Consider the following 25,560-nt stretch of genomic DNA (forward strand, 5'->3'; position numbering starts at 1 on the left):
AGTGCCTGCCCATATAAAGAAAAAGAAGAAAAAAACAAGAAAGAGCAAAAATCAAGAACTTAAGAGTTCACCTGGAGAAACTTGAGGAAAAAAAAATTAACTCCAAAGCAAATGAAGAAGAAAATTAGCAAAGATTAAGGCACAGCTAAAAGAACTATAGAAAGAATCAATAAAACCAAAACTTGGTTCTTTGAGAAAATCAATAAAATTGATGGGCCACTAGCAAGGCTGACAAAGAAAAATAGAGAACAGAGGAAAATAAACAAAATCAGAAAAGAGAAGGGGTCCATTAACATAGACCCTGAAGAACTAAAAAATCATAACTATGGTAACAAACTAGACAACTTAGATGAAAATGGACAAATTCCTGGAAACACACAATCAAAACCTTGAATCAAGAAGAAATAGAAAATCTTAACAAACTAAACACGAGAGGTTCAATCAGTCATCAAAAATCTTTCAACAAAGAAATGCCCAAGGCCTGATGGTTTCCCAGGGCAATTTTATCAATTTTTTTTTGATAAATTTTTTTTCTGAAAAGAACTAACACCAATACTTCTCAGGATTTTCAAAAAAATTGAGGAAAAAGGAACACTACCTAACTCATTTTATGAAGCTAATATCATTTTAATATCAAATCCAAGTAGCGATGCTATAAGAAAGGAAAACTACAGGCCAATCTTTTTAATGAACATAGATGCAAAAACTCTCAAAAAAACACTAGCAAATGAAATCCAGTAACACATTAAAAGAATTATACACCATGACCAAGTGGGGTTTACACAAGGAATGCAAGAATGATTCAACACAAGAAAATCAATTAATGTAATACAGCACATTAACAAATAGAAGGGGAAAAATCACATGATCATCCTGATTGATGCTGAAAAAGCATTCAACAAAATTCAGCATACTTTTTGATAAAAAAAAACTTCAAAAGATAGAAATCAAAGGTAACTTCCTCAATATGATAAAGGACATATATGAAAAACTGGTAGCCAGCATCATATTCAGTGAAGAGAGACTGAAAGCTTTCCCCCTAAGATCAGAAATGAAACAAGGATGACCTCTGACTCAACTGTTATTCAACATTGTACTAGAAGTTTTGGCTAGAGCAATCAGGGAGGACAATGAAATGAAAGGCATTGAAATTGGAAAGGAAGAAGTAAATTTTTCATTATTTGCAGATGGCATACTATACTTCGGAAATCCTGAGAAATCTCCAACAAAGTTACTTGAGCTAATAAATTCAGCACGGTGGTGGAATATGAAATTAATGTGCAAAAATCAGTAATGTTTCTATACATAAGTAATGACCAACTGTGAGTCAGTTAAGGAAAAATTCCATTCAAAATAGCTACTGAAAGAATCAAGTACTTAGGAATGAACATAAATGGGATGCAAAGGACTTGTGCACAGAAAACTAAAAAGCATTGTTAAAAGGAGTCAAAAAAGATATTAATATGTGGAAAGACATTTCCTACTCATTGATAAGAAGGTTAAATACAGTTAAGATGTTAATATTATTGAAATTGATCTATAGATTCAATGCAGTACAAGTAAAAAATTCAACAACCTACATTGAACACATGGAAAAGCTAGCTACCTAATTTATCTGGAAGGGAAAGTGACCCTTAATAGCTAAAAGCATCCTAAAAAAGAAGAATGAAGTGGGAGAACTTACACTTCCTGAATTTAAAACATATTATAAAACCACAGTGGTCAAAAAAGCATGGTACTGGCACAAAGATAGAAGTATTGGCAAATGGGATCAAGTCAAGGGTGCAGAAATAGACCACCAAATTTCTATGAACAATTGATTTTTGACAAGGTGCCCAAGTCCACTGAACTGGGAAAAAGTAGTTTTTCAAAAAAAGGGAATGGGAGATCTGGATATCATTAGCCAAAAGAATGAAAGAAGGCCCTTATCTTATACCTATACAAAAATCAACTCAAAGGGCATCAAATACCTAAATATAAGAACTCGCACCATAAAGCTTCTAGAATAAAATGTAGGGAAACATCTTCAAGACCTAGTAATTGGAGGTAGCTTCCTAAAATTTACACCCAAAGCACAAGCAATGAAAGAAAAAATACATGAATAGGAACTCCTTAAAATTAAATACTTCTGCACCTCAAAAGACTTTGTCAAATAGGTGAAGAGGCAGTCAACTCAATGGAAAAAAAGTATTTGGAAACCACGCATTGGGCAAAGTTTGATACCCGGTATGCATAATGAAATCATACAACTCAACAACAAAAGTACAAACAACCCAATTACAAAACAGTCTAAAGACATGAATAGACATTTTTCTAAAGAGCAAATACAGATGGCTCAAAATCATATTAGGTGATGCTCATTTTCATTAGCTCTAAGGGAAATGCAGATCAAAAACTAGAATGAGATTCTACCTCACTCCTATTAGAATGGTTGCTATTAAACAATCAGGAAACTACAAATGTTGGAGAGGTTGTGGAGAAATTGGGACACTTATGCACTGCTGATGGGAATGTATAATGGATAAGCTGCTATGAGGAGAATTTGGCAGTTCCCTAAGAAACCAAATATCAAGTTGCCCTATGACCTACTAAGAGCACTACTTGGTATATACCCAGAACAGATGAAAGTGGTGACACAGACATTTGCACACTGATGTTCATAGCATCATTATTCACAATCACCAAAAGATTGAAACAAACTAAATGCCCATCAACAGATGAGTGGATCAACAAAATGTGGTATATACATATGGTGGAATATTATGCAGCAGTAAGGTGAAGTGACATCATGAAGCATATTACAAGATGAATGAGCCTTGAGGACATAATGCTGAGAGAAATAAGCAGACTCAAAAGATTAGATACTGTATGTCCTCACTTTTATAACCAAGATAAATGTAATATTGGAGGCTTATAATAAAGAATATAAGGGCTTTTAGATACATAGAAGCTAGAGAGGGATGAATGTTTAGCTAATGAGGTCAAACTCAAATGTAAGGGAATAGATATACATGAAGGCAGTTCTCTAGTGAGTTTATAAGTAATATGACCATATTGAAGGTGAACGTGATTGAAAGGGGTTGTATAGACATTTGTGTCCCACTGAGTAACATTACAAATGCATATAAGTTCTTGCAAGAACTACTTCAAAGGTATGATTCATGTACAAAGAGTGTTTAAGTCCAAAGTATAGGGGAGAAATTGCTATTGCATGCAATGGGCTACATTTAACAGTAAGGCATCAGCAGTATCACAGCAACAGCAGGAGTAAACAATGGGGGGAGGGACAAGGGTTAAGGGGAGGTTTAGATTTCCTATTTTGTGAAGGTGTGTTCATTGGTTATCTTTCTCTTTGGAACAATGGAATTACCTAAAATTGAGAGTGTTGATGAACTGTGGACTTTGGGCATTATATATGATGCCACAAATGCAGATGGCTCAAGGATGTGCTGACTGAGAAATAGATTGGCAAACAATGCTGTATGCATATGATGAAATATTGTGCTCGTACAAAAAGGAATGATGTTGTGAGGCTTGCAATGTTGTTATTGAACCTCTGGGACATTTGATGAGGCAAAATAAACCAGAAATGAAAGAACAATTATTTTATGGTCTCCTTTAGAAAAGGCTTATAAGAAAACAGCAGCCTAGATTGCAAGTTCTTATAGCAAACACATTTAGTCCAGAGTGGTAATTATATTTTCTGGATTTTGAGAGGCTCTTTTATATATGTATAACCTGTTATTTAGAGATAAGTATGAAGTTGATCAGTTCAGAATTAAGGTAATTCAGAACACAGGGGTAAGCAAGACATTGTCCAAATTTTATAAACCACACCTATGCTTTGAGACAAATTTTGTCCAGAATCTAAATTTTCTCTAGCACATAATCTAACTCAACCTGTCTAGATAGTTCATTTGAACAATCAAAACACAGGGAGCCCAGAACAAGAATGAGAGCCTCTATTCCTGTATGGCTTACAATGTAATGCCTGGATGCATCCCAGAGTATATTAAACAGATAATCAGAAAGTATTGGCAAAGTCCCTTGAGGGATAGGAGAAAAACTATGGAACTGTTAAACTTTACAACCAGGAAAACCCAGGGTACTGTGCCAAACATTAAGGACACCTAAATCAACAGACCCAGTCCTTGATCTTAAGTCATGCACTTGTGAAGCTCATATATGTAGTAGGGAAGCTTAGCCTACCTATACATATGCCTAAGAGTCTCCTCAGGGAAACCTCTTTTGTTACTTAGATGTGGCCTTTCTCCCTCTAAGCCCAACACTGTAAGTGAAACCATCAGCTGCCCCCCTACGTGGGACATGACATCTAGGGATGAAAGTCTTCCTAGTGGTGTGGCAGATAACCCTCAGGGATGAGCCTGGCCCTGGCAATATGGGATCAACAATGCCATCCTGAAAAAGAGGGGAAAAGAAGTGTAACAAATGAGGTATCAGTGGCTGAGAAAGTTCAAATAGAGTTGAGATATACTGGAGGTCACTGTTATGCAAGCTTCAGTTAGACATTGCTACCTACCATAACTTGCCAACCCCCAACCAAAACCATTCCTGTGAGTCCTAAAGAATATCTAGTGCATTATATTATATTGTACAAGGGTTTCATGTACTAGGGTAACTTTCCAAAACCTACATCCTCTAGATGGGTCCCTGGACCAGATAAGTCCTGAATTGCAGAGAGTCCAGCCTCTCCAGAACATCAAATAGTTCCATCCCCTATCCCATATTATTGACACCCCTTTCTAACATGAAAAAGTTAGAATGGGCATAGCCCAAATACTTCTTATTCAGTGCATCTTTCAGCCATCTCCATCTACTGGGCTTCATGTGTAATATCCGAAGTCAACAATCCATCAACACTCTCAATTTTAGATAATTTTATTATTCCCAAGAGAAAGATAGTTCATAATTACACTGTCAACAAAGAGAAAATACAAACCTCCTCCTAACTCTTGTCCCTCCCCCATTATGTACCCCGGTATTGCTGGTGTGCTATTGATATTTTCCTGTTAAACATAGCCCAGGGCATGCAATATCACTTTTCCTTCTATACCCCCAAATTATATACCCTTTGTACAAGATTCATACCTTTGCAGTAGTCCATGCAATAAATTATTTATATTTATAGTGTTAATCAGTGGAACAAATGGGTCTATACAACTCCTCTCAATCATGTTCACCTTCAATATGGTAATATTACTGATAGACACACTAGTGAACTGCCTTCACTTCTGTCTATTCCCTTAAAATTAAATTCAACCTCATTAGCAAACTGTTCACCCATCTCAAGCCTCTGTGTATTTCTAGGTCACTATATTCTGTATTATAAGCCTCTGATTTTACCTTTACCATTATAAAAGTGGAATCATACAATATCTGTCCTTTTGTGTCTGGCTTATTTCACTTGGGATTGTGTCTTCGAGGCTCATCCATCTTGTCATGTAGTTCAGGACATTATTTCATCTTACTGCTGCATAATATTCCATATTATACATAATATTTATATACCACATTTTGTTAATCCAGTCATCTATTGATGGGCACTTGGATTATTTCCATACTTTAGCAATTGTGAATACTGCTGCTATGAACATTGGTGTGCAAATCTCTGTTTGCATCATTGCTTTCAGCTCTTCTGGGTATATACCAAATAGTAGTATTGCTGGGTGATAGGGTAACTCAATATTTAGTTTTCTGAGGAACAGCCAAACTGTCTTCCATAGCAGCTGTACCCTTATCCATTCCCATCAGCAGTGATTATCAGTGTCCTTCCAAAAATACTTATGCCCAGATGAGATTCCAAAAATTCAAGGAAAAGCATCTTCTCCCCATATCATCTCATCTTCATCACTGTTTTCCCTTTCTCCAATCCCTAAACTTACCTTCTATTCATATAACATTGCTAAACTATATCACAGAGTAGGAATACTACACTTGTTGCAAGGCAAGTGGCTTCTTGATAGTTTATGTCATGAAACAGGAAATTCCTGCCATATCATCAGTAGGACTCGCAGTCTGAGAGATTTTACACTAAAAAATATGGGCTTGAAATGAATCTTCCAAATTTTTGTCTTCAGAATTTGAATGGCAATTAGTGATGTTATTTCTAAGGAGCCATTTCTGTGCAAAGCCTCCAAACATGGTATTATATGGCTTAATCTGCTGTAGTTTAGAGTCCAGGACTCAGATCTATAGGAAAACAATCTTTATTATTTTGGTCTTTATTGTTTTGAGCTTTTATTGCCTTTTTCCTCATGGCTGGCTCTTCTTGACAGAACTCATTAATTAATTTTACCTGTACCATAATATAAATTTAATGTGCTAAGATAAATATAAATCAAGAATAAAAAATGTTCATCCTGTTTACTGGCCAGCAACTTTCTTTCCATGGAAAAAAGAAACTTTGAGAAGCCCAATTATCACATGAGGTTTTCTTTATAAATATAGAATTTGAATAAGAAGGATTATTGGTTTTTGCCTTAAGGAGCCATAGTAGAAAATATCTCTCCTAATACAGAAGTGCATCTGGCAGGCAGCCTGTCCAGGGGTCTTGCCTACTAATCAGTGAAACATGTCACCATCCTAAAATTGTGCCTGATACCTAAGGGGAATTTTGCTTCCTTGATATACTCCATTCTGTATTCATTTGCTATTTCTTTTCTCTTTGGATGGATTATACTGGCATCTTATAAAGTCCTAAAAAGCTCTTTTTTATTTGTCAATTATTGCCTTTTCATGTATATGATCTTATCCATGAAGTGTTGACTTTGATAATATAACTCTCAAAATTTATAAAATTATCACAAATTCAACAACCAGATGTTTTGGGAATGTCCACTGACTTACATTTTTAGCAAGTCTATAAAACTAATATAATGAGTGAATAATAATTAACATGATGGAAAAATATTAAAGTGCATAAAATACATGTTTACAATAAAATTCACTTTATTGACTATAATTATAACCAGAATTGTTCTTAATTGAAAAAACAGTTATAAGTTATAACTTTGTACAACTTCATAAGAAGGATGAATGGTGCATTTTGGTATGTTACAAAAGGAGCAGCATCAAATAAGAGCTTAATTACCTGATATTTATGGTCCTTTAAGCTCAGAAATTTCTTGGAGTGACTCTGGATTGAGCTGTGAGCCAGAGGTTGTGATACAGATTCAATATTGTCAGAACTGACTTGTCAACAAAATACATCAGTCAAAAATCAGTACAAATTATTAGATTTGGAAAAGAAACATGGAAAAGAGTAAAACAAAACCAGAATAATGAGCAAAAGAGGGAAGTAAAAGTATATAGACAAAAGGGTCTGGTTACAACCTGCAATGCAGAGAGTAAAGGTGAGGAGTAGGCATTGGTGGCCACAAATCTTGCTTCACTTGACATTCTGTCATTCTGTGACACTGGCTCAAAATAAAATGGTCCTGGGCATTAAGCTCATTATGCCTATTTCCCCAACAGTCCAACTGAGAGATGATTACCTTCTCTATCTCAGAATGAGTAAATTTTCTCTATCGATCATTTTTTTAAACCATTACAGAATTAGCAAGTGGAGTCTTCCATTTTGCTGCCTCAAGTCAGTTTTTCACACTATGACTTTCTCTTGGCATTTTTAACTTCTGAATTTCTCAGAATATAAAACAGAACATTGAGTAAGGGCATTCCAAGAGCTTAAAAAAATGGAATAACCATGTATGTGACATCACACATAACTCATACCAGATGCATGATTTTTTATTTCCTATCTTAAGGATCCAACCTGATGTACCACTTTTCATATTTATATAACCTGAATAATATGTTTTCTCACATGTGATTCTTCTACCATCTTCTAGAGGTTTTATTTTCTTTCAATTTTTGTTTCTATTTAAACACATTATAAAAGTATTTCAGAATTTCCCCATGATATTTGCCCATTTGCTTTGCTTTATTCCTTTTTTATATACATACAATATGAATATAATGTAATCATACTGCAATATTATTATATATTCTGCTTTTCATTTTGGATTGTTAAAAGCCTTTTTCCTGGGCACATGAAGAGATGCTCAATGTCCCTGGCCATTAGAGAAATGCAAATCAAAACCACAATGAGATATCATCTCACACCCACCAGAATGGCCATTATCAACAAAACAGAAAATGACAAGTGCTGGAGAGGATGCAGTGAAAGAGGCACACTTATCCACTGTTGGTGGGAATGTCAAATGGTGCAACCACTGTGGAAGGCAGTTTGGTGGTTCCTCAAAAAGCTGAATATAGAATTGCCATATGACCCAGCAATACCATTGCTGGGTATCTACTCAAAGGACTTAAGGGCAAAGACACAAACGGACATTTGCACACCAATGTTTATAGCAGCGTTACTTACAATTGCAAAGAGATGGAAACAGCCAAAATGTCCATCAACAGACGAGTGGCTAAACAAACTGTGGTATATACATACGATGGAATATTATGCAGCTTTAAGACAGGATAAACTTATGAAGCATGTAATAACATGGATGGACCTAGAGAACATTATGCTGAGTGAGTCCAGCCAAAAATTAAAGGACAAATACTGTATGGTCCCACTGATGTGAACCGACATTCGAGAGTAAACTTGGAATATGTCATTGGTAACAGAGACCAGCAGGAATTAGAAACAGGGTAAGATAATGGGTAATTGAAGCTGAAGGGATACAGACTGTGCAACAGGACTAGATACAAAAACTCAAAAATGGACAGCACAATAATACCTAATTGTAAAATAATCATGTTAAAACACTGAATGAAGCTGCATCTGAGCTATAGGTTTTTGTTTGTTTGTTTGTTTGTTTTTAATATTATTATCACTTTTATTTCTTTTCTCTATATTAACATTCTATATCTTTTTCTGGTGTGTTGCTAGTTCTTCTAAACCGATGCAAATGTACTAAGAAACAATGATCAAGCATCTATGTGATGATGTTAAGAATTACTGATTGCATATGTAGAATGGTATGATTTCTAAATGTTGGGTTAATTTCTTTTTTTTCCCGTTAATAAAAAAAATAAATAAATAAATAAAAAAGACAGCCAACCCAATTACAAAATGGGAAAAAGACTTGAAAAGACACCTCTCAGAAGAGGAAATACAAATGGCCAAAAGGCACATGAAGAGATGCTCAATGTTCCTGGCCATTAGAGAAATGCAAATCAAAACCACAATGAGATATCATCTCACACCCACCAGAATGGCCATTATCAACAAAACAGAAAATGACAAGTGCTGGAGAGGATGCGGAGAAAGAGGCACACTTATCCACTGTTGGTGGGAATGTCAAATCATGCAACCACTGTGGAAGGCAGTTTGGAGGTTCCTCAAGAAATGCAAATCAAAACCACAATGAGATATCATCTCACACCCACCAGAATGGCCATTATCAACAAAACAGAAAATGACAATTGCTGGAGAGGATGCGGAGAAAGAGGCACATTTATACACTGTTGGTGGAAATGTCAAATGGTGCAACCACTGTGGAAGGCAGTTTGGCAGTTGCTAGGTATCTACTCAAAGGACTTAAGAGCAAAGACACAAACGGACATTTGCACACCAATGTTTATAGCAGCATTATTTACAATTGCAAAGAGATGGAAACAGCCAAAATGTCCATCAACAGACGAGTGGCTAAACAAACTGTGGTATATACATACGATGGAATATTATGCAGCTTTAAGACAGAATAAACTTATGAAGCATGTAATAACATGGATGGACCTAGAGAACATTATGCTGAGTGAGTCTAGCCAAAAACTAAAGGACAAATACTGTATGGTCCCACTGATGTGAACCAACATTCGAGAATAAACTTGGAATATGTCATTGGTAACAGAGTCCAGCAGGAGTTAGAAAGAGGGTAAGATAATCGGTAATTGGAGCTGAAGGGATACAGACTGTGCGACAGGACTAGATACAAAAACTCAAAAGTGGACAGCACAATAATACCTAATTGTAAAGTAATCATGTTAAAACACTGAATGAAGCTGCATCTGAGCTATAGGTTTTTTTTTTGGTCTGTCTGTTTGTCTTTTTTTTCTTTTTCCTTTTCTTTTTTTTACTATTATTAGTATTTTTATTTTTTTCTCTATATTAACATTCTATACCTTTTTCTGTTGTTTTGCTAGTTCTTTTCCTAAATCGATGCAAATGTACTAAGAAATGATGATCATGCATCTATGTGATGATGTTAAGAATTACTGATTGCATATGTAGAATGGAATGATTCCTAAATGTTGTGTTAATCTCTTTTTTTCTTTAATTAATAAAAAAAAAAGAAAAGAAAAGAAGGGAATGACCAGCAGATATCTCCATATGCCTGGCCATGTGACAGAGGAGTTGAGGATTGCCAGAATCTGGTGTTCAGGAAGAAAACATTACCTGTTGATGATACCCTGATTTGGACATTTTCATAGCCTCAGAGCAGTAAGTTACAAGTTAATAAATCCTCATTGCAAAAATCAATCCATTTCTAGTTTATTGCATTTCACCAGTTTTAGCAAACAAACAGCAGAGGAAGAAGAGGAAAAGAAGTTTGTAAAAGTAAATGAATGAAAAAAAGTGAGTGAATGATAAAAATATAAATGGATCAGATGATTCTACAGTGACTCTGAGATTCAATTATATTTTCAAGGAGCAGTAGTAGAATCACCAATAGATATTGTACTGGCAAGTCTGAAGTTATACAGAAAAGAGATATTTGAAGTCATGGCAATGAATAAGGTTTTAAAAGAAATTTAGGAATCTCATTACTGGTTAGGATGTAGAAATCTGCCAAGAATATTTCTTCAAACCTGACAATTTTAAAAACCAATAATCTTAAAAACCACTAATTTCTTGAGCCCACTAGCATGTTAATGTTGGAAACATCTAAGAAATCAAATACCAAGGAGGGACAAGCTTCTCAAAGAAAAGGAAATGGGACAAATGAAGAGTTTCACTTTTGACAGATGGTGGGAGATAGATGTTACTGCTGTCTAAGCAGACTGGGAAAATACAGCTTTTTTAATAGAATTTTAAAATCTATTTATGAGCTACAGAGACAACTGGGAAAAACACTGAGCTCTAGAATCAAGGGTTTTCATTCACTCTCAATGAAGGTCTCTATCAGATGCTCCCAGGAAAAACAGGTGCATGTTGAGCAAATTTGGACAAGGTCAATATGTAAATCCCTAAAATACCAAATATCCTTCTCCTCTTTTTTTAGTAAATGAAGAACTGCTATTAGTTTACCACTTATAGTTTTATTCTTACTTTTGTTTGCCAAAGGATAGATAAATTTTACTGAGATATCCAGTCATGGAATTGCTTCTGCTTTCTGATAGCATGCAATTAATGGCAAACTTTTTCTTCCTTATACCCTCTCCTAGTTATCCAACAAACCTGATGTTCTAGTTTGCTAGCTGCCAGAATGCAATATACCAGAAACGGAATGGCTTTTAACAAGGGGAATTTAATGAGTTGCTAGTTTACAGTTCTAAGGCTGAGAAAATGTCCCAATTAAAACAAGTCTAAAGAAATGTCCAATCAAAGGCATCTAGGGAAAGATACCTTGGATCAAGAAGGCCGATGAAGTGCAGGGTTTCTCTCTCAAGTGAGATGGCACATGGCAAACACAGTCAGGGCTTCTCTCTCCACTGGAAGGGCACATGGCAAATACGGCATCATCTGCTAGCTTTCTCTCCTGGCTTCCTATTTCATGAAGCTCCCCGGGAGGCATTTTCCTTCTTCATCTCCAAAGGTCACTGGCTGATGGACTGTCTGCTTCGTGGTACTGCAGCATTCTCTGCCCTCTCTGAGTCTCTCATTCTCCAAAATGTTTCCTCTTTTATAGGACTTCAGAAACTAATCAAGACCCACTCAAATGGGTGGAGACATGTCATCCCCTAATCCAGTTTAACAACCATTCTTAACTAAATCACATCAACCAGGGAGATGATCTCATTACAGTTTCAATCATACAGTATTGAATAGAGATTATTCTACCTTTATGAGATGGGATTTATATTAAAACATGGCTTTTCTTAGGGGGCATACTTCCTTTCAATCCAGCACACCTGATGATAAGCCAATCAGAATTGATCAAACATAGAAAAGGCAAAGAAAAAATAGTGTGTAAAAATGTATCCCTGAGCAGTGGTAAAATATCAAACAGTATAGTATAGATATTGTAACAGTCCCTACAAGAATAATAGAAAGATTAGTGCTTAAGAAGAAATATCTAAGGTGATAATGGTCAAACATTTCTGAAAATAAAGGCAGATATCACACCTAATATCCATGCATGCTAATGGACAACTGGAGTGTTAATAAAAAATAGCAAATCAACTTAACAATAAAACATATCTAGAATCTTGATCTCACATCTGAATAAAAAGTAAGTAGTAAATTATGAAGGCAGTCAAAGGATAGTACATAACACATGCAAAAGAAAAGCCATGAGAATTACACCAGACATGTACACAACTACAGTGAACCAAGCCATAACCAAATGCAGGGACCTTTAAAAAGCAGAAAGATAGTAATTGCTTTTGCAGTATTCAATACCTATTGAAACAGCATTCAAACATAAGAAAAGACTTTTTTCAGGAAAATTAACACACATATAACACATGGAAATAATTTATAGCCATCAGACATGTGTTTCAAAAATTTTCCAAGCAGGAGGAATATCATAGCAAAAGCAAACTTTGGTCTACTCAAAGAAATAATAATGTAAAGATATAAAACTGAAGGTAATAAAATTGTGGAACTGTAACCCAAGTCAAATTCTGAAATATGTTCTACCACTAATTGTGGTGCTGTGCTTTGAAACTTATTGCTTTTTGTATGTTATTTTTTGGAAAAAAAGTCAACTGTGTTGCTAAAAAAATATTTAAGCCTTCTAGAAGGAAAAAAATCTGAGAGGATTGTATAGTAGCCCATGTAAACTCTGGGATCTCTCTTATAACTACTAGTAAGTACTTTGAAAGCTATTGCTTTTTTATTTTTTTGCTTTGTGTATATGTTATATACCATACAATAAAAAGTTAAAAAATTTAATAATGCTAATAGGAATGTAGTGGCATCTCTTTGTAGTTTAAATTAGTATTTCCCTAATGACAAGGGTATAAACAATTTTTCCTGTGTTGTTTGCCTTTCATACATATTTTTGATGGAATTTCTGCATAAACTTTTCTCTCATTTTTATTGTGCTGCCTGATTATCATTGAAGTGTAACAGTTCTTTATATATTCTAGGTACAGATATTCTGTTGGACATAGGTTTTACAAGCATTTTCTCAGTCTGTGGATTTGTCTTCTAATATACTTATAAAAGCCTTCTGAAGAGTAAAAGTTTTTCCATTTTGATGAAAAAAACCTGAAAGTAAATATATCAAATATTGACAAAGAGAAAACTTCATTGATGCATTACAGGGCTTTAATTATGCATAGAAGTAAAATTTACAGGAAAAATGTGCAAAGATTGGGAAAGATAAATTGGATCTTTACTACTTGGAGGTGAACAATGCTAGTACAATCACTGTGAAAGTAGAAAATTGCCAAACAAGAATGAATGATCCCCCGATGAATCCCAGAATGATTTGATCAGTGACTGGAAAAGTATTTGCAAGCCCCCTTCGGGGAATGGTGAGAGTGGGGAGAAATTCAACTTCCCCAAGTTGAATTCTTGATATTCTCACAAGCAGTGTGGACAACCAAAGCTATAGGCTGAGCCCCCAGTCTTGGGGTTTGTTCACATGAAACTTAACCCCACAAAGGATAGGTCGAGTCTACTTAAAATTTAGGCCTAAGAGTCACCCCCAAGAGAGCCTCTTTTGTGGCTCAGATGTGGCCTCTCTCTCCAGCCAACATGACGAGCAGTCTCACCACCCTCCCCCTCTCTGCATGGGACATGACTCCCAGGGGTGTGGACCTTCCTGGCAATGTGGGATAAAGATCCTGGAATGAGCTGAGACTTAGCATCAAAGGACTGAGAAAAACCCTAGAATGAGCTGAGAATTAACATCAAGGGATTGAGAGAAACTTCTCAACCAAAAGGGGGAAGAATGAAATGAGACAAAGTGTCAATGGCTGAGAGATTCCAAACAGAGCTGAGAGGTTATCCTGGAGGTTATTCTTATGCATTAAGTAGATATCATCTTGTTGTTCAAGATGTAGTGGAGAGGCTGGAGGGAATTGCCTGAAAATGTAGTGCTGTGTTCCAGTAGCCATGTTTCTTGATGATGATTGAACAATGATATAGCTTTCACAATGAGACTCTGTGAATGTGAAAACCTTGTGTCTGATGCTCCTTTTAGCTACTATATCAACAGAAGAGTAGAAGATATGGAATAAAAATAAATAATAGGGGGAGCAAATGTTAAAATGAATTCAGTTTGAAATAGTGGTAAATGAAAGCGAGGGGTAAGGGGTATGATACGTATAGTTTTTTTTCTCTATTATCATTTTATTTCTTTTTCTGTTGTCCTTTTATTTCTTTTTCTAAATCGATGCAAATGTACTAAGAAATGATGAATATGCAACTATGTGATGATATTAAGAATTACTGATTGTATATGTAGAATGGAATGATATCTAAATGTTTTGTTAATTTTTTTAATTAATAAAAAAGTTAAAAAAAATAAAAAGAATGAAGGGATAATACTTTAGTTACCCATGCATTTTCAAAGGAGAGCAATGAAATGTTATAGAGATCCTTTTGGTGTGAAATTTCCTAAATTTAGAAAATTATATAATTCCTTAAAGACACATGAGAACAGCCCAATATCTTGAAATTGAATTTTCCTTTAAAATCTGCCACATTACAAAATGTAGAATTCTTTTTATAATATGAAAACTGAAATGTGGACAGAGTGCTATGTGAAACCTCTTCAGCCATACAGAAAAGGATAACCTCTTGGAAATTAGAGCAACAACACAGAAGAAATCTGGGTCTCAGGATTACCTCATGGAAAAAGAGCAGCCCACAAACCCTATTCAGCAAAAGTCTGCACTGTTACATCAAAGGATAATACCTTCCACATTGTTGAGCTCAGGTGTTCCTGAACTCCTTTCTCACACAAGGACAGCCTGTTTGTAACACAGTTCTCTCTGCAATCCAATCATATCACCTAATAAATCTTTCCTTCCTTTTCATATATTTTTTTCTGTAAATAGAACTATAAATGTACATTTGGAAAGATTTGTCTGATATTGCCAGAGTTACACGGTCTTCTCTCAGCATATCTAAAGACTTCCTGCCAACAATATACACTTCTCAATGACCTTGTAGTTTTTATTTGTTAAAAATACAATAAAGCAATATTTCTATTTTTTTCTATAATAAGAGTAGCAAATCTTTGTAGAAGAGCAGGCATATCATAGCCTGGTGATGGAGAACATGAGCTCTAAAGTCAGATGGGCTGGGTTCAAATGTGAGCTTGTCCTTGCAGCAGTTACCTGAGCATGAACATGTTCTGTAATCTCTCTGTGCCCCAGTAGTTCATTATCTGTGAAATTTAGCCATTCAAATTTATTTATTGAGGCTCTGTTCTAGGTGCTGGGGAATCAGCATTGAACAAAATAGGTAGAAACATGAGTTTTCATTGTGGAGGAAAGCAGAGAAGAAACAAAAGGCATAAGCAAAAAAAAATACGTAGTTGGGGTGACTGCTATGCAATACACGTGCAGCAAGGACCTGGGGTGGGGCAAGGGGTGAATTTAATGTGGCAAAGTATGGTTTTAGGAGGAGGAGAATGAGAAAAGAGCCATGCAGTTATCTGGAGCAAGGAATTTCAAGAAGAAGAGAAAATGAAAAAAGTTCAGGAAGCATCAGGACTAACAAACATAGGAAAGAGTGAGGAGGCCAGTGTGGCTGCTCCAAAGTGAGAGTGACAGACTCAGGGATAAAGGAGGAATTCATAGGAACAAGGAGGAACAAGATCATTTAGGTTATGGAGGCTCTTGTAAGAATACTGAATTTCACTCTTAGCATATGGGAAATCTTACAGATTTTCTGAGGAAAAGGGACATGATCCTATCTATTTTTTTATCAGTAGAATTCTGGCTCCTATGTTAAGATTAGCCTCAAGGGGAATAAGGCAGAAAACAAGGAAACAATCTAAGAGGCATCATCAATAATTTAATGACTGAGATGATGGTGTTTTGGATAAGGGAAATGGCAGGGGAAGTTTTGAAAAATAAGCACTCTTCAAATATATTCTGTACATAGAATCAATATGATATACTGATGGACTGAATGTGAGGTGTTCCATATAGAGACCAGAATGACTCAAGTCTTTGCCTATACAGCTAGGAGGATGGCCTTTCATTACCTGATATTAAATGATAAATACTGTAGATATTTGAGAATTATCTTGTGAAGATAAACCAGGTTAATTGTAAACCTCAAACCCTTTAAATAGCATTCAGATTCAGTAGGAGCTGTGTAAATATAAGTTACTTTTTTGCACATCATATGACATTAATCATCTTCAAACAAAAACTATTGCTTATATTTTGTCATGCAGTACTCTAATCTCATTTTCTTCCTCATTATTTAAACAGTCAGACTTTTCAAATACATAGAATTGTGACATGGCATCATAAATAAAAGGATTTCAAATATAGCATAAGGGGGAAATTTTATGTTCTCTCTACATATTTTACTAGAATAAAAAAATGAGTGCACATTGCAAATATTGAATCCTAATGTAAGCCATGGACTTTAATGAATAGCAGAATTAAAATAATGCTATGACACTAAATTACCACACTAATGCAAGTTGTTAATAATAGGGGGATTTATTGGAGCTCTGTAGTTTATGCATTTTTTTCTCAAAGACTTCATCTTCTCTAATATACATACATATACATACAAGCATGCTTTGGACATTTTTGACAAAAAACACCCTCCAGACCACATTTTACATTTTACAAAAATATGATCTGCACTGATACAATTAGAGATGAGAGAGAAAATGCAAATAGTCACGTTTTTATATTGCTCAGAGGTAATGTTATGTATATTTAATAACAACATAATTGCTTACTGGAATGTATTATAAGAGGGTAGGGTATTCTTAATTTAAATAAAAAGTAGGCATTTCCTGAAGTTATTATTGCCTAACATATTTATAGACTCTGTTGATCAACGCTGTCAATATATTTCAATGGAATACATTTTCTAAATCAATAAAATGTACATAAATGAAAGCAAGGTAAATTCAATGAGGAATTGCAAAAAAATAGATTCTGAACAGCACATTTCAAGTAAAAAATGTCATAATGAAGCCATTCATAAGGTATTATATCTGCTAAGTTGAAATTTTCACATAAATTAAGTGTAAAGGAAAATATAGATTTAAATAATTTGAATAAACTAATGAAGAAGTGATAAACCAGTGAGAAGTTGTTAAATATTATTATGCCTTAACAGAGGTTAAACTTTATTATAATCAAATTCTTGGAAAATGTAAAAAATATTTTCTTATATAAACCTTGAATAGTAGGAAAAATTTAAACTGCAATCCCAGATTTTGTAGAGGAATTTTTAAAGGAAATTTTAACAACTTACCTGATGAGAATTTGTGAGATGTCACACAATTAGAATTCATTATGAATTCTTACCATTGCAAATTTTCTGCAATTGAAATTTTTTAAACAGATAAGCCAAACCTTTAATTCAAGAATTTATTTGTGAATTAAAGGAGCAAAAAACTTTTTAAAATTAAACTGAATTTAAACAATTTTTTTTGTATGGGCAGGTACCAGGAATTGAACCCAGGTCTCCTGCATGACAGGTGAGAATTCTGCCACTGAGCCACTGTCACACCACTGTAAATTATACAGAATTTAAGAAAGAAATATAATTACTGAAGCTTGTTGACATCACAGAATGGTAGGGTTTTCAAATGATTAGCAGATGAACACGAGATATATTACTTTATGCAGATTTTTAACCTGATTGATTTATAAAATTTCAGATATTAAACACTGCAGGATGAGCATCTTAATTTCACCATGTGTCAAGAAAACATTAATCTCCCAACTTTAATTGACAAAGTATCCCAATGATAGAAAGGAAAAAGAACTAAAAGGCATCCAAATAGGAAAGGAAGATGTAAACTTTCATCATCTGCAGATGACATGATCCTATACATTGAGCACCCTGAGGAATCTCTGATGAAACCATTAGAGCTAATAAACAAATTCATCAAAGTTGTGAGATACAAGATTTAGGTACAAAATCAGTAATATTTCTATACACAAATAATGACCTATCTGAGGAGACAAGTAAGGAAAAAGTTCCATTCAAAATAGTGACTGAAAGAATCATGTACCTAGGAATAATACTAACCAGGATGTCAAGGACTTGTACACAGAAAACTACAAAACATTGATTAAACACATTAGAAATGACCTAACTAAATGGAAAGACATTCCAGGCTCATTGACAGACATCATTAAGCACTGCCCAAATTGATCTACAGATATAATGCAACACCAATCAAAATCCCAACAGCATAATTTGAAGACTTGGGAAAGCTAGTTATCAAATTTAGGTTTTAGGGGAGGATATCCAGAATAGATAAAGATATTTTAAAAAAAGGTGAAGTGAAACTCTAACACTTCCTTACTTTAAAGCTTAATATAAATCCACAGTGGCCAAAATGGCATGGCACTGGCACAAAGTTAGATGTATCAACCAATGAAATGGAATAAAAAATGTGGAGACAGACTACAAAATCTATGACTTCTCAGTAAGGCCTCCAAATCCACTGAACTGGGACAGAATAGTCCGTTCAATAAATGTGCCTAGGAGGATTGCATATCAATAGCCAAGTAACAAATTAAAAGGGAATTTGTTACCCAAAAGAATGAAAAGGGTATACAACCTACACAAAAATTAATTAAAATGCATTAAAGGTCTAAATTTAAGAGCCAGTACCATGAAAATTCTAGAGGAAAATGTTGGGAAACATCTCCAAGATCTAGGAACAAGAGGCAGCTTCTTAAATTTTACACCTACAGCACAAACAGTGAATGAAAAGCCAGACAAGTGGGAACTCCTTAAGGTCAAAAGCTTCTGTGCCTCAAAAGACTTAGCTTAAAAAGTATAGAGGCAGCCAACTCAATGGGAGAAAATACTCAGAAACCACATTTTGTATAAAGACTTGATATCCTGCACATACAAACAAGTTATACAGCTCAACAACAAAAGAAAAAACAACTTGATTTTTAAATGAGAAGAGAATATAAATAGACACTTTTCAAATAGCAAATACAAATGGCTATAACACACATGAGAAGATGCTCATTTTCATTGGCTATAAGGGAAATGTAAATTAAAAAGACCATATCACCTCCCACCTATAAGTATGGATGCTATCAAACAAAATATAAATGTTTGAAAGGATGTGAAGAAATTGGAACACTCATTCATTCTTAGTGGGAACTTTTACAGGTGTAGATACAGTGGAAAACAGTTTGGTAATTTCTCAGAAAATTAAATACTGAGTTGCTCTATGACCAAGTATGCCATTTTGAATCTGTTGTGCACCACAGAAAAGCCAAGTTTTTACATCCTTATTCAGTATTGCTGGGTGGGAGCTTTTTGATTGTTTCCATGGAGATATGACTTTTTTGTGGGGGATGACTTTTGATTACATGGTTTCCATGGAGCTGTGTCTCCACCAATTCAAGGTGGGGTTGCTTACAGAAGCCCTTTAAAAGGGAACCATTTTGGAAAAAACTTTAGAGTCAAGAGAACCATGAGAGCCCCCAGAACTGAGTGAGACACCAGAACAGAGAGCACCTGGGGGAAGCCACTGAAGAGAAAACTAGCAGATCTCACGTGTGCTTTTCCCACTGAGCAAGAAATGCTGGACATCATTGGCCTTCTGAACCAATGATTTTTCCCTGGATGCCTTAGATTTGGTATTTCATAGTCATGCCTTAATTTGGACATTTGCTCAGCCTTAGAACTGTAAACTTACAATGTAACAAATTCCCCTTTTAAAACCATTTCATTTCAGGTATATCACATTCCATCAGCTTTCAAACTAGAACACCCAGCAATACCAATACCCAGTATATACCCAGAATAGTTGAAAGCAGTGACATAGACATTTGCACACCCATGTTCATAGTAGCACTATTCATTACAGCCAAAAGATGGAAACAATCCAAGTGCCCATCAGAGATTAATGGATAAAAATTATGTTGTATATATATATATATATATGACAGAATATTATGCAGCTGTAAGAAGAAATGAGGCCCTAAATCATATGAAAACATTGCTGAACCATGAGGACATAATTCTGCATGAAATATCAGACACAAAGAACAGATTCTGCATGATTTTACTTTTATGACTTTGGTAAAGTTAATCTCAGAGATTACACTGAAGAATACAGCAGACTTAGACATACAAAGAATCTGGATATGGAGGAAAGGCTACCCAAAGAAGGTAGACTAAACTTTACAGGAACAAATAGAAGTGATTGTAACTAAAAATGGGGTTATATGTAACATTGCCATAATGAAGATGAATGTAATTGAAAGGGTATGTATAGTGCCATGTATCCCATTGATTACACTTACAATTTTAAATAAGTTATGAAATGAACTATTTCAAAGATTTGATATTACTGACAAGAGTTAGTAATAGAGGGGTATAATGGGAAAACTAAAAATACAGACTGTGACTAATAGTTAACAGAAAGACATCAACAGTACCACAGCACTACCAATGGCAACTAGTTGGAGAAAGGGACATGTGAGAAGGGATGGTATTTTATTTGATGAGGCTGTACTTGTCAGTTCTTTGCCTCTATGGGCAATGAGAGTTGTCTAAAGTTGAGAATGCTGCTGATTGCACAACCTAGTGAGGATACTGTACACATGATTTGCCTATTTTGGACATTATCCATGATGCCCAATAGAGGGAGGGAGCTGAAGGGTACAATGACTGAGAAGCAGCATGGCAAACTGTGATACATTTATATGATGGAATATGGTGCATCTACTAAAAGGAAGTGTGTCAGGAGGCACAAAATCAACTGAATAAACCTAGGGAACAAGTATTGATAGAGTCCCTTGAGGGTCTGAAGGAATATATATATATATATATATATATATATATATAATTTCCCTTCTGGGAAACTCTAGTACCATCTCAGCCACTGAGGATTACTAAGAAAATATGCCTAGTTCTTGATTTTTAGGATTGCCTTTATTAAACTTATTTCTGTAGCAGACAAGCTAAGGTTACTTCTAATGAGGCCTAAGAGTTGCTTCCAGGGAACCTCTTTTTTTTGCTCAGTTGTGGCCACTCTCTCTCTAAGCCTAACTCTGCAGGAAAAATTTTACCCTCCCTCACATGTGAGACGTGACATTCAGGTAGAAATTCCTCCCTGACAATGTGGGGCATGAGACTGGACTGCCACCATGGGATTGACAATGTCTTCCTGACCAAAAGTGAGAAAAGAAGTGTAAAAAATAAGGCACCCATGGTCAAGGGAGATCAAATAGAGTGAGGAGGCTATTGTGCAGGCTAATCTTCTGCAAGCTTCAATTAGATAGTGCTAATTGCCATGGTTTGCAAAACTCCAACCATCACTCTTGTTAACTCTCAAGAACACTTAGGGCTGGAACTGAGAGTCTGTAAGATTCAACCACTAAGTGTGCTTTCCTGAAACCTATTATTTCCAGAAGGCACTAGGCCAGATAAATCCAGAAACCCAGAGGGACCTGCCTATTCAATTTTATCAACTAATTTCATCTCCCTATCTTTTAGTGTTGACACCCATTCTCAATGTGAAATTCAGAATGGGCATTACATAAAGATCCCTATAGATCTGGAAAAGAATCAAAGTGGAAGGATGAGTTATAACAGAGAAAATAAGACTTAACAAAGGATTATGTTTGTTGAACCAGTATATTGATATTTCTTCTAGACTCCAATGTTTTGGAGCAATGAAGGAATAATCTGAAATAGTGGAATGATAACCCATAACAAACTCTGAAATCTGTTCTGTAGCTAGTTGTTGAAGAGTACTTTGAAAATTATTGCTTTTTCTTTCTTTTCTTTATATTTATATATTAAATTTCAAAATAAATATTTCTTTAAAAAAGCAAGGATTAATAAAGATATTTGATATATTTATGAAAAAGTAATAGAAGCATGTAAAGAGGGGTACCCAATCCCCTTTCTCCTTGGCTTCAATGTCAGGTTCCTCTGGCACTAGTCTACCCCTACTTACCCAACCAGAAGGTCCCAAATTTTGTATATGTATATCATGAGTGTGTATATAGTCCGACTCTCTCTGAATCAGTCAGAATTTCTCAAAATAAAGAATCCTGAATCTATAAAACATATTTGAGCATGCCTTGGTTTCTAGCTGTCAAAGTCCTTAATGAATGCAAATTTGCCTAAGTCTTGCTAAAATATTTCATGAGAAAGTAAAGAAGAAAAAAACATTAAATGGGATAGGGAAGAACATAAAATTCTTTGTCCCCTGTCTACGAATAATCACCTAGGAAAAATGGCAGCAAATCCACAGTTCAGCATTGGGGCCAAGAACAGGAACATTTTACTCACTGGGTATACTTCCCAAGTTGTCTCAGAGCCACAACACCTCCATATCAGCCCTATGGGAAGAAGATCTGACTTCAGTATGGACAGAGCACCACAGTCCACATGGCCCTATAGGGAGGCCTTTGAACTCCTGGTCAGAAGCTCATCCTGTCAGAAAAAGAAAAAAAGAAAAGAAAGCCGGTCAGTCACCCTCTATGGGCCAGTAAAGCAGCAAAGAAAGCTTGGTGCACATGGTTTAGCTAGATACTCTGCCCCTTTCAGACACCTCTCTGTATTTCTGAAATTAGGTTTTCATATTACAAAGTGCCATAAATTTGGAAGTTAAAGAAAATGGCACTAACTTTCAAGTGCATTGATAAGAATGCAGAGATACTTAAAAAGGGCACAAAATCAACATACAAAAGTTAATTTATTTCCTTTCCCAGCAATGAACATTTAAATATAAAACAAACAAATAAATGCATTTAGGACAGTATATACATACAATGGATTCTGTTGGATTAAGCCTAACACAATATATAAAAAAACTTAATCCTGTATACCAAGAAAAATTTGAAAGACATGAAGCAAAATCTACATAAATACAGAAATATTCCTTTTCCATGGAGGACTAATAAAATATTTTAAAGATACAAATTGTTCTCAACTTTGATCTCTAGAGTCAATACAATTTCAACAAAAATCCTATCAAGATATCTTGTAGATATTGACAAGCTGATTTTTATCTTATATTTGCATATAAATTGCTTAAGAAGAACTCACATTTCATATTTCCTATACTTCAGTAAAAGTTTTATAATTAGAGTTACATAAATCAAGAGAGTGTGAACTTGGCACACAGAAAAATGAAAAAGGGTTCTGTCTACCTGTAGAGTCATGCAAATATATTCAAGTGAGCATAACCCTTTCAACAAATGGTGATGGAAGATCTGTATGATCATATGTATATTAAAAAAAACATAAACTTTATATGGTACACAAAGATTCACCCAAAGTGGTTTTTGGATTTTTGTGAAAGAGGCAAAATTATAAAAACTTTAGAAGACACCAGTAGGGAAAATCTACTGGGCCTTAGATTTACTGATGAGTTTTTATGTGCAACTCCTAAAGAGAAAATCATGAATGGTAAAAGTGCTAATGGACTTCATTAAAAATTTTTAAATTCTACTCCATGGAAGACACTAATAGAATGTTAAAGACCTCAGCCCTGCACTGGGAGAAAGTTCTGTCAACCATACATATCTAAACAGGATTTGTATCAAAATATGCAAAAAACTATAGATCAACAATAAGAAAATAAATTACTCAATTAAAAATGGATAATGGATTGAACCAACACCTCACCAAATTAGGTATACAGTTGGCAAATAAACACATTAAAGGTATTCAACATCATTTGTCATTACAGAAAACTAACTGAAAAGAATGAGAGAAACAGCACACCCACTGGAATGGCTGAACTCCAAAGAACAGAAAATACTAGTGGCTAGCAATGATGTACAACAATGGGGATTCTCATTCATTGCTGTAGGGGATGCATAATGGTACAGTCACTTTGGAAAACCTTTTGCAGTTCTTACAAAGTCAGAGATAGCTCAGCAAGTGAGTCATCATTGACATTTGTAAAATATTTAATCAACTTTGATAATTAATGACATTTTTTAAAAATCACACATATTTATATAGTTTTAATTATAATGACAAGAAACTGGAAAATAAACAAGGTGTCTTTCACAAGGTGAATGGAAAATTCAAATGTGATAAAATCCTGCCCTGGGATGCTACTTAGCAATAAAAAGGAAATCACTATCTACCACATAAAAATATGAACACATATCAAACTCAAAGCAAATCAGAAAAGGCTACATACTACATGATAAGGCTACATCTATTGCATTCTGAAAGAGGCAAAATTACAGACATTGTCAAAAGATTACTGGTTGCCAGTGATTTATCATGGAATGGTGGAGGATAGAAAAGGTGAAGTATTCTGTACAATATGTAATGGTGGATATCTGCCACTATTAATCTCTAAAATCTGTAGAATTTTACAGCACAAGGAGTAATTTTAATGTAAGTTAAAAGAAATTATATGTGGTAGATTAATTCAAATGCAATTTAAGAACCTAACTGAATTACAAATGTATAAGGCAAAATTACTACAGGTAGGAAGGGAAAATGTAGGGATGTAAGTAACTTTGTAATAAGTGAAATCTGTAAGACTATGGGCAAAATGTAACTGTGAATAAGGAATGAACTCTAAAAAATTTCTTGCCTGGGAGGGTCTTTATTAACAATGGTGAAGCTGGTATACAAGTATATATGAATTGAACAATTTACTCAATGTATAGAAGATGGTGGGAGATCTGTTTCTCACTATTGGAGTGGAAAGTTAGAGATAAATCATGAAAGAAATCTAGAGTGATCATTTTGGTAATGCATTAGGACTGGGGACATATGTATGAATCCAAGATTAGCTTAGTGCAGGACTATGCCATAGAGAAATATTTATAGTACTTAGGTGTACATACACACCTTAGTATAACCACATGAATTTCCTGGCACTACCAGATGAAAGAGTGGAGATACAGGGATGCCCCTGATGAGCCCCAGAGCTAAGATTTTTAGAAGCAATTTTATTGCAGTATATTCACATACTATTCAATTCATCCAAGGTGTAAAATCAATGATTTTTAGTATAATTGCAGGGTTGTGCATTCCTCACCACAATCAAGTTTAAAACATGTTGTATACTCCAAAAAAACCCATACCCCTTAGCAGTCACCTGTCAATCCTTCTTCCTTTCCCCAGACCTACATAGCAACTAATTTAATTCTGTTTCTATAGATTTATTAATGTTTAAAGAATACAAAATATTACTAACTATAGCTGATAGTTTGAATTATGTGTATTTCTCCCATAAA

At 34.9% G+C, this 25,560-nt stretch overlaps 2 long non-coding RNA genes across 3 annotated transcripts in view; one reads left to right on the forward strand and one right to left on the reverse strand.

Annotated features, from left to right (window-relative positions):
• Positions 1-25,560, reverse strand: part of LOC143650895 (uncharacterized) — a 78,103-nt gene that overhangs the window by 6,020 nt on the left and 46,523 nt on the right. Inside the window, exon 7 of one of the 2 annotated variants that reach the window (XR_013159758.1) lies at positions 22,640-22,783. This is a non-coding gene — a long non-coding RNA (uncharacterized LOC143650895). Of the gene's footprint in view, positions 1-22,561; positions 22,784-25,560 lie in introns of those variants that run through there. The other variant, XR_013159757.1, reaches the window with a different exon arrangement.
• LOC143650896 (uncharacterized) overlaps positions 17,709-25,560 on the forward strand; it is a 47,136-nt gene continuing 39,284 nt past the window's right edge. Inside the window, exon 1 of the long non-coding RNA XR_013159759.1 lies at positions 17,709-17,834. This is a non-coding gene — a long non-coding RNA (uncharacterized LOC143650896). The remainder of the gene's footprint in view (positions 17,835-25,560) is intronic.

This window comes from Tamandua tetradactyla, chromosome 11, assembly GCF_023851605.1.
Source record: "Tamandua tetradactyla isolate mTamTet1 chromosome 11, mTamTet1.pri, whole genome shotgun sequence".
NCBI lineage: Eukaryota > Metazoa > Chordata > Mammalia > Pilosa > Myrmecophagidae > Tamandua > Tamandua tetradactyla.